The 9,460-nt window shown below is 32.0% G+C and overlaps 2 non-coding genes and 1 pseudogene across 2 annotated transcripts; all 3 read left to right on the forward strand.

The window, feature by feature from the left end:
• The first annotated feature begins 3,401 nt into the window (after positions 1–3,401).
• LOC135962883 (small subunit ribosomal RNA) lies at positions 3,402–5,388 on the forward strand. The gene has a single exon (XR_010576725.1). It is a non-coding gene; the product is annotated as a small subunit ribosomal RNA (ribosomal RNA).
• A 625-nt stretch (positions 5,389–6,013) lies between these two features.
• LOC135962969 (5.8S ribosomal RNA) lies at positions 6,014–6,193 on the forward strand. The gene has a single exon (XR_010576780.1). It is a non-coding gene; the product is annotated as a 5.8S ribosomal RNA (ribosomal RNA).
• Positions 6,194–6,523: 330 nt separating this feature from the next.
• On the forward strand, positions 6,524–9,252 carry LOC135962945 (large subunit ribosomal RNA; annotated as a pseudogene).
• The last annotated feature ends 208 nt before the right edge of the window (positions 9,253–9,460 follow it).

Genomic DNA, 9,460 nt, shown 5'->3' on the forward strand with positions numbered 1-9,460 from the left:
AGATTATTTATTATACAAATAATAAATGAGAATATTTTGAAAATTGAATGTGTGAAAAGAAATTAACTAAATAATAAATATTTTTCTTAACAATGTTTTGAAAAATTTCATTCTGCCAAGTGCTCTGAATGTCAATGTGAAGAAATTCGAGTAAGCGCGTTTAAACGGCTGTATTAAATATTAAGATCATAAGGTAGCCAAATACCTCGTCATCATACAAATAGTGATGATGAATATGAATGGTTTAACTAGTTTTACTCTAATGTTAACAAAATCGAGTAAGCAGCTCATGATGTTTTGATATTGAATGGATTAAACACTAGATTCTTTATTATACAAATAATAAATAAGAATATTTTGAAAATTGAATGTGTGAAAAGAAATTAACTAAATAATAAAAATATTTTTCTTAACAATGTTTTGAAAAATTTCATTCTGCCCATAAATAAATTTTAGAGTAAAACTACTTTGAATTTTTTCATTGTCGCTTAATAATGAGGTACTGAGCCATTATTTGTTTTTTAAACGGCTGTAGCAAATATTAAGATCATAAGGTAGCCAAATACCTCGTCATACAAATAGTGATGATGAATATGAATGGTTTAACTAGTTTTACTCTAATGTTAACAAAATCGAGTAAGCAGCTCATGATGTTTTGATATTGAATGGATTAAACACTAGATTCTTTATTATACAAATAATAAATAAGAATATTTTGAAAATTGAATGTGTGAAAAGAAATTAACTAAATAATAAATATTTTTCTTAACAATGTTTTGAAAAATTTCATTCTGCCAAGTGCTCTGAATGTCAATGTGAAGAAATTCGAGTAAGCGTGGTTGATGAGATGAAAAAATTTATTACAAAAAAAAAAAATGATGGCTCAGTTCATCATTATTAAGCGATAATGAAAAAATACAAAGTAGTTTTACTCTAAAATTTATTACAAAAAAAAAAAAATGATGGCTCAGTTCATCATTATTAAGCGATAATGAAAAAATACAAAGTAGTTTTACTCTAAAATTTATTACAAAAAAAAAAAATGATGGCTCCGCTATGTCATTATTAAGCGACAATGAAAAAATACAAAGTAGTTTTACTCTAATGCTGACAAAAATTTGATTCTGTCCAGTGCTCTGAATGTTGTCAATGTGAAGAAATTTCAGTAAGCGCTGTTGAACGGCGGCATTAAATATTAAGGTCTTAAGTTAGACAAAGTCCTCATCATCGAATTAGTGATGCATATGAATGGATTAACGAGATTCCTACTGTCCCTATATTTAAAAAAAAAATGTTGACTCTCATCACCACATCATTATGAAAAAATTTAATAAAATATTGGCTCATCACATTATTGTGAAGAAAATAATAAAATATTGGCTCATCCTATCATTATGAAGTAAAAAAAAGAAAAATACTGAGTAGTTTCATTCTAATTTCAAAGTAGAAAAATTTATTTAAAAAAAATGTTGGCTCTCATCGCCACATCATTGTGAAAAAAGAAAAAATATTGGCTCACACATCATTATTAAGCGATAAAAATAACGATAGAGTAGTTTTACTCTAATGCTTACACAAAAATGTGATACTGTAAGCGCGGTTGAACGGCGGAATTAAATATTAACGTCATTAGGTAGACAAAGTTCTCGTCATCTAATTAGTGACACATATGAATGGATTAACGAGTTTCCTACTGTCCCTAGGAAAATTATACTGTCCCTTGTTTGCTGATGATAGATGTATTAAAATTATTTAGTTTTACTCTACTCTACTCTATTACTTATACACAAAAATGTTGTTTGCTAATGAGATGAATGTATAGATGGATGGATGTATGTATTAAAATTATTTAGTTTTACTCCTCTACTAATAATAACAATACTACTACACAAAACAAAACAAAATATAAAATGTATTGTGGATTTAATAAAATCTATAATGATTTTCCTTTATAATAGTACCAAAAATAATAAAGAAAAGTTAAATTTTTATACAAATTTGTTAAATTTGTGAAAATAATACTATTTATTAGTTAAATGTTATAAATTGAAAAAAATGTGGACTAAAATCTATAATGATTTTCATACAAAATCCCAAAAATAATAAAGAAAAGTATATTTTTCATACAAATTTTTACAATTTAAGGAAATATTTCATAAAATAATAAAATTTTTGAAAAAATCGAAAATTTTTTATTTTGAAATATTGAACAATTTGAAAAGAAAATCTATTTAGATGTTGATATTAGTTCATATTGTATGAAATTTCTTAAAAAAATTATCAAAATCGATAAAATTTTATTTTAATTTTTCTTACTTTTGTAAGTTAGGGAAATAGAAATTTTGAAATTTTGAAATTTCAAAAAAAAAAAATCTACAATTTTAGAAAATTTAAAAATTTTTTTTATCCAAAAATTAGTAATAATTCGTACGATTCATAATCAAAAAGAAAATTTCAAAAAAGTTGCTTAGAACTCAAGATATACAATTTTAAAGTTTCGGAAAACGAAATTGGCGGGGAAGTTGTATGTAACTATCTCTATATACTCTTGACATAAAATGCAGAGATACTAAATATTCACACAAAACATCAAAAATACTAATATACGGTGTGTTAAAATTGATTTAAGAATGAAAATCGAATGCGAATGATGATATTGTGCAAGAATGTTACAACGTGAATGTTGGAACTATTTGCTTGTTTTTTTTTTATATTGTGTATTGAGGTTTTTAAATATCTATTTTATTATTTGCGTTGAATATATGTGGTATAGTATTTTGTGTGTGGGGAGAGCAATGAAAACTTTTTTTAGTTTATTTGCCGCTAACGATGAATCTATTTAAGTTTGTCGACAAATTTTTTTAGTTTGTTGATTGAACTGTATAGTTATTCGTTAGTGTAAAATTATTTATTTTATTTTTTTTTTATAATTTTAATTTTTCTTTATTGAAATATTAAAATTAATTTTTATTCAATGTGCTAAAATTATTTATGATGCTTTGGTCTCTAGAACAAGAATTTTTTTATATTCTTGGGGATTTCAATATTTGCATTGGTAAATTTATTTTGTTAAAATCGAATAAAGAAAAATAAGTATTTTCTTAGTTTTTTTTATATAAGATTTTTTTGGTGAAGATTTTTTGGTGTTTTTCAAAAATGTATAAAATGTAAAAATGAAATATGAATGAAATGTAATTCTTAATTGCATATCAAAAAATATCATATATATTGAAAAATATTATATGATGCAATGTGAAATAAATGATAATAGAACAATATATTGTTTAAAAATCAAGAACAGTGAATTTGGAATGACGAATATGACGCGATAAAAAGCTGATTTTCGTTAAATTTCTTTTCAACTAAAACCAATTGAAAACAAATAATATAAATAAAACATTATTCTGGTTGATCCTGCCAGTAGTTATATGCTTGTCTCAAAGATTAAGCCATGCATGTCTAAGTACACACGAATTAAAAGTGAAACCGCAAAAGGCTCATTATATCAGTTATGGTTCCTTAGATCGTTAACAGTTACTTGGATAACTGTGGTAATTCTAGAGCTAATACATGCAATATAAATACGGACCTTTGGGACGTATGCTTTTATTAGGCTAAAACCAAGCGATCGCAAGATCGTTATTATGGTTGAACTCTAGATAACTTGCTGATCGTATGGTCTTGTACCGACGACAGATCTTTCAAATGTCTGCCCTATCAACTTTTGATGGTAGTATCTAGGACTACCATGGTTGCAACGGGTAACGGGGAATCAGGGTTCGATTCCGGAGAGGGAGCCTGAGAAACGGCTACCACATCTAAGGAAGGCAGCAGGCGCGTAAATTACCCACTCCCAGCTCGGGGAGGTAGTGACGAAAAATAACAATACAGGACTCATATTAGAGGCCCTGTAATTGGAATGAGTACACTTTAAATCCTTTAACAAGGACCTATTGGAGGGCAAGTCTGGTGCCAGCAGCCGCGGTAACTCCAGCTCCAATAGCGTATATTAAAGTTGTTGCGGTTAAAACGTTCGTAGTTGAACTTGTGCTTCATACGGGTAGTACAACTATAATTGTAGTTTGTACTGTACCTTATGTATGTAAGCGTATTACCGGTGGAGTTCTTATATGTATTAAATACTTGTATTTGTGCATATTCCTCCTATTTAAACCTGCTTCAGTGCTCTTCATCGAGTGTTGTTGTGGGCCGGTACAATTACTTTGAACAAATTAGAGTGCTTAAAGCAGGCTCCAAATGCCTGAATATTTTGTGCATGGAATAATGAAATAAGACCTCTGTTCTACTTTCATTGGTTTTTAGATCAAGAGGTAATGATTAATAGAAGCAGTTTGGGGGCATTAGTATTACGACGCGAGAGGTGAAATTCTTGGACCGTCGTAAGACTAACTTAAGCGAAAGCATTTGCCAAAGATGTTTTCATTAATCAAGAACGAAAGTTAGAGGTTCGAAGGCGATCAGATACCGCCCTAGTTCTAACCATAAACGATGCCAGCTAGCAATTGGGTGTAGCTACTATCATGGCTCTCTCAGTCGCTTCCCGGGAAACCAAAGCTTTTGGGCTCCGGGGGAAGTATGGTTGCAAAGCTGAAACTTAAAGGAATTGACGGAAGGGCACCACCAGGAGTGGAGCCTGCGGCTTAATTTGACTCAACACGGGAAAACTTACCAGGTCCGAACATAAGTGTGTAAGACAGATTGATAGCTCTTTCTCGAATCTATGGGTGGTGGTGCATGGCCGTTCTTAGTTCGTGGAGTGATTTGTCTGGTTAATTCCGATAACGAACGAGACTCAAATATATTAAATAGATGCTTTCAGGATTATGGTGTTTGAAGCTTTTGTAGCCTTCATTCATGAGTGCAGTAAAATGTGTGAGTGTTTGAATGTGTTTATGAAAGTGGAGCCGTACCTGTTGGTTTGTCCCATTATAAGGACACTAGCTTCTTAAATGGACAAATTGCGTCTAGCAATAATGAGATTGAGCAATAACAGGTCTGTGATGCCCTTAGATGTCCTGGGCTGCACGCGCGCTACAATGAAAGTATCAACGTGTATTTCCTAGACCGAGAGGTCCGGGTAAACCGCTGAACCACTTTCATGCTTGGGATTGTGAACTGAAACTGTTCACATGAACTTGGAATTCCCAGTAAGTGTGAGTCATTAACTCGCATTGATTACGTCCCTGCCCTTTGTACACACCGCCCGTCGCTACTACCGATTGAATTATTTAGTGAGGTCTCCGGACGTGATCACTGTAACGCCTTGTGTGTTACGGTTGTTTCGCAAAAGTTGACCGAACTTGATTATTTAGAGGAAGTAAAAGTCGTAACAAGGTTTCCGTAGGTGAACCTGCGGAAGGATCATTAATGTGTTCCTAACCGATAAAAAAAATTTTTTTATATATTTATATATAAAAAATATTAATAAAAAAAAAAACATAATGCCCTTTAAAAAAAAAGGCTAATAAAAATAAAATTAAAAATATTTAAATATTTTTTTTTTATAAAAAAAAAAGAGAAAAACACTAAAAGTGTTATTGAAAGAAAAACTCTTTAATAATAAAATAATATTATATTTAATAATATTATAAAAAAAGTCGTTGGAAATTATATATATATATATAATATATTTTCTTTTATTCTCTTTTATTAAAAAAAGATGTACTGATTTATGAACTTAAATCATACATTGGATGGGAATATTTGAAATATATATAATATATTCATTTTAGTGTACTGGCAATACAATTTATTGTATATCCATACATTGCATAAAAATTAAACTCACAATTATAGTTGTACTTGTATACAAGTTAAAAAAAATTGTTCTTTCTAAAAGAACTAAGATATTCGCAACAAACTTTGTGGTATGTTTTAAAATTAAAAAAAATATTATTGAAGGAATTGATATATGCCAATTTGGTTTGGTGTATTTTTGATTTCTTTCAATAAACAAATTTATGAATTGCTATTTAAACAAAAATAAATATATCACTCTAAGCGGTGGATCACTTGGCTCATGGGTCGATGAAGAACGCAGCAAACTGTGCGTCATCGTGTGAACTGCAGGACACATGAACATCGACATTTTGAACGCATATCGCAGTCCATGCTGTAAGGTACTTTAATTTATAATTAGAGTGCTGCTTGGACTACATATGGTTGAGGGTTGTAAGACTATGCTAAATAAGTTGCTTTAAAAATCTTTTATATATTTAATATGTAAAATTTTTTAAAAGCACATGTTGTATTACTGGATATTCTACTATATTCATAATACTAAAAGTTAAAGATACAAAACCTCTAACGAATAAAATCAGAGTATTTAATATTATATATTTTATATTCATTTTTTTATTGAGGAAGGTCTAGCATAAAATATTTTTTTATGAAACTAGGATTGCCTCTCTATTAAAAAGAATTTTTTATTTAAACAGAAAATAAAAGAAATGATTTCTATTTGTGGTTTTGATATTTTATGATTTAAAAAATTTTTTTATTACAACCTCAACTCATATGGGATTACCCCCTGAATTTAAGCATATTAATGAGGGGAGGAAAAGAAACTAACAAGGATTTTCTTAGTAGCGGCGAGCGAAAAGAAAATAGTTCAGCACTAAGTCACTTTGTCTTTATGGCAAATGTGAGATGCAGTGTATGGAATGTCAAATTTCTAGTATGAGAAATTAACGATTTAAGTCCTTCTTAAATGAGACCATTTACCCAAAGAGGGTGCCAGGCCCGTATAACGTTAATGATTACTAGATGGCATTTCCAAAGAGTCGTGTTGCTTGATAGTGCAGCACTAAGTGGGTGGTAAACTCCATCTAAAACTAAATATAACCATGAGACCGATAGTAAACAAGTACCGTGAGGGAAAGTTGAAAAGAACTCTGAATAGAGAGTTAAATAGTACGTGAAACTGCTTAGAGGTTAAGCCCGATGAACCTGAATATCCGTTATGGAAAATTCATCTTTATGATTTTAATATTTATAATATTATAATAATGGTGTGCATTTTTTCTATAAAGGACATTGTAATCTATTAACATAAATATATTTATCATAAGATCATTTGCTTAAGTTTATTCAAATTATTTTGCTTGCATTTTAATATCGAATAAATGCTTTTGATTTGATAAAGTGTTGATAGATTTATTATATATAGTGCTTAAATATTTATATTTTATAATAGCATATTGATCATTGATCTTTATGTTTATTATATGCACTTATATGATTAACAATGCGAAAGATTCAGGATACCTTCGGGACCCGTCTTGAAACACGGACCAAGGAGTCTAACATATTTGCAAGTTATTGGGAATAAAAACCTAATAGCGTAATTAACATAACTTAATTTAATGGGATTAGTTTTTAGCCTATTTATAGTCTATTAATTCAATCCCGGGGCGTTCTATACAGTTATGTATAATAGTATTTATATTATTTATACCTCTAACTAGAGCGTACCTTGAGCATATATGCTGTGACCCGAAAGATGGTGAACTATACTTGATCAGGTTGAAGTCAGGGGAAACCCTGATGGAAGACCGAAACAGTTCTGACGTGCAAATCGATTGTCAGAATTGAGTATAGGGGCGAAAGACCAATCGAACCATCTAGTAGCTGGTTCCCTCCGAAGTTTCCCTCAGGATAGCTGGTGCATTTAAAAATTATGTAAAATAATCTTATCTGGTAAAGCGAATGATTAGAGGCCTTAGGGTCGAAACGATCTTAACCTATTCTCAAACTTTAAATGGGTAAGAACCTCACCTTTCTTGGTATGAAGGTAGTGGTTGTGATATAATGTGCCCAGTGGGCCACTTTTGGTAAGCAGAACTGGCGCTGTGGGATGAACCAAACGTAATGTTACGGTGCCCAAATTAACAACTCATGCAGATACCATGAAAGGCGTTGGTTGCTTAAAACAGCAGGACGGTGGACATGGAAGTCGTAATCCGCTAAGGAGTGTGTAACAACTCACCTGCCGAAGCAACTAGCCCTTAAAATGGATGGCGCTTAAGTTGTATACCTATACATTACCGCTAAAGTAAATGGTTTATGTTCAATTTCGGTTGGATTATAAACTTTGAAACTTTAGTGAGTAGGAGGGTACAATGGTGAGCATAGAAGTGTTTGGCGTAAGCCTGCATGGAGCTGCCATTGGTACAGATCTTGGTGGTAGTAGCAAATAATCGAATGAGACCTTGGAGGACTGAAGTGGAGAAGGGTTTCGTGTGAACAGTGGTTGATCACGAGTTAGTCGGTCCTAAGTTTAAGGCGAAAGCCGAAAATTTTCAAGTTATAATGAAAAGGAAGTAAAATTGCTTAGTAATTAAACACTTGAATAATTTTGAACGAAAGGGAATACGGTTCCAATTCCGTAACCTGTTGAGTATCCGTTTGTTATTAAATATGGGCCTTGTGCTCATCCTGGCAACAGGAACGACCATAAAGAAGCCGTCGAGAGGTATCGGAAGAGTTTTCTTTTCTGTTTTATAGTCGTACTACCATGGAAGTCTTTCGAAGAGAGATATGGTAGATGGACTAGAAGAGCATGACATTTACTGTTGTGTCGATATTTTCTCCTCGGACCTTGAAAATTTATGGTGGGGTCACGCAAACTTCTCAACAGGCCGTACCAATATCCGCAGCTGGTCTCCAAGGTGAAGAGTCTCTAGTCGATAGAATAATGTAGGTAAGGGAAGTCGGCAAATTAGATCCGTAACTTCGGGATAAGGATTGGCTCTGAAGATTGAGATAGTCGGGCTTGATTGGGAAGCAATAACATGGTTTATGTACTCGTTCTGGGTAAATAGAGATTCTCGGATCTTGTTCCCCGGATAGTAGTTACGTAGCCAATTGTGGAACTTTCTTGCTAAAATTTTTAGGGAATTATCGCAAGATATATTCCTTTTAAATTATAACGACTATCAATTAACAATCAATTCAGAACTGGCACGGACTTGGGGAATCCGACTGTCTAATTAAAACAAAGCATTGTGATGGCCCTAGCGGGTGTTGACACAATGTGATTTCTGCCCAGTGCTCTGAATGTCAAAGTGAAGAAATTCAAGTAAGCGCGGGTAAACGGCGGGAGTAACTATGACTCTCTTAAGGTAGCCAAATGCCTCGTCATCTAATTAGTGACGCGCATGAATGGATTAACGAGATTCCTACTGTCCCTATCTACTCACTTTTGCTGTGACTGCCGTTGAGTACGGACGTGTTTTTATAAGCGTAAGTTTCGGGTGTAATTTTTTCGAGTGAAAAGTTTAAATAGTGAAGTGAGCGATAGTGATTATAAAAGCTGGGACTCTGAGGATTTCGGAAATATTCGTATTTTTGAAATCGGTTGAAGGATTGAAAAGATATAGGCGGATGAAAAATCGGCCTATAAACTTTAAAACGTGTGTGACTTTTGTACATAGTGCGT

The sequence above is a fragment of the Calliphora vicina genome, chromosome X (assembly GCF_958450345.1).
Source record: "Calliphora vicina chromosome X, idCalVici1.1, whole genome shotgun sequence".
NCBI lineage: Eukaryota > Metazoa > Arthropoda > Insecta > Diptera > Calliphoridae > Calliphora > Calliphora vicina.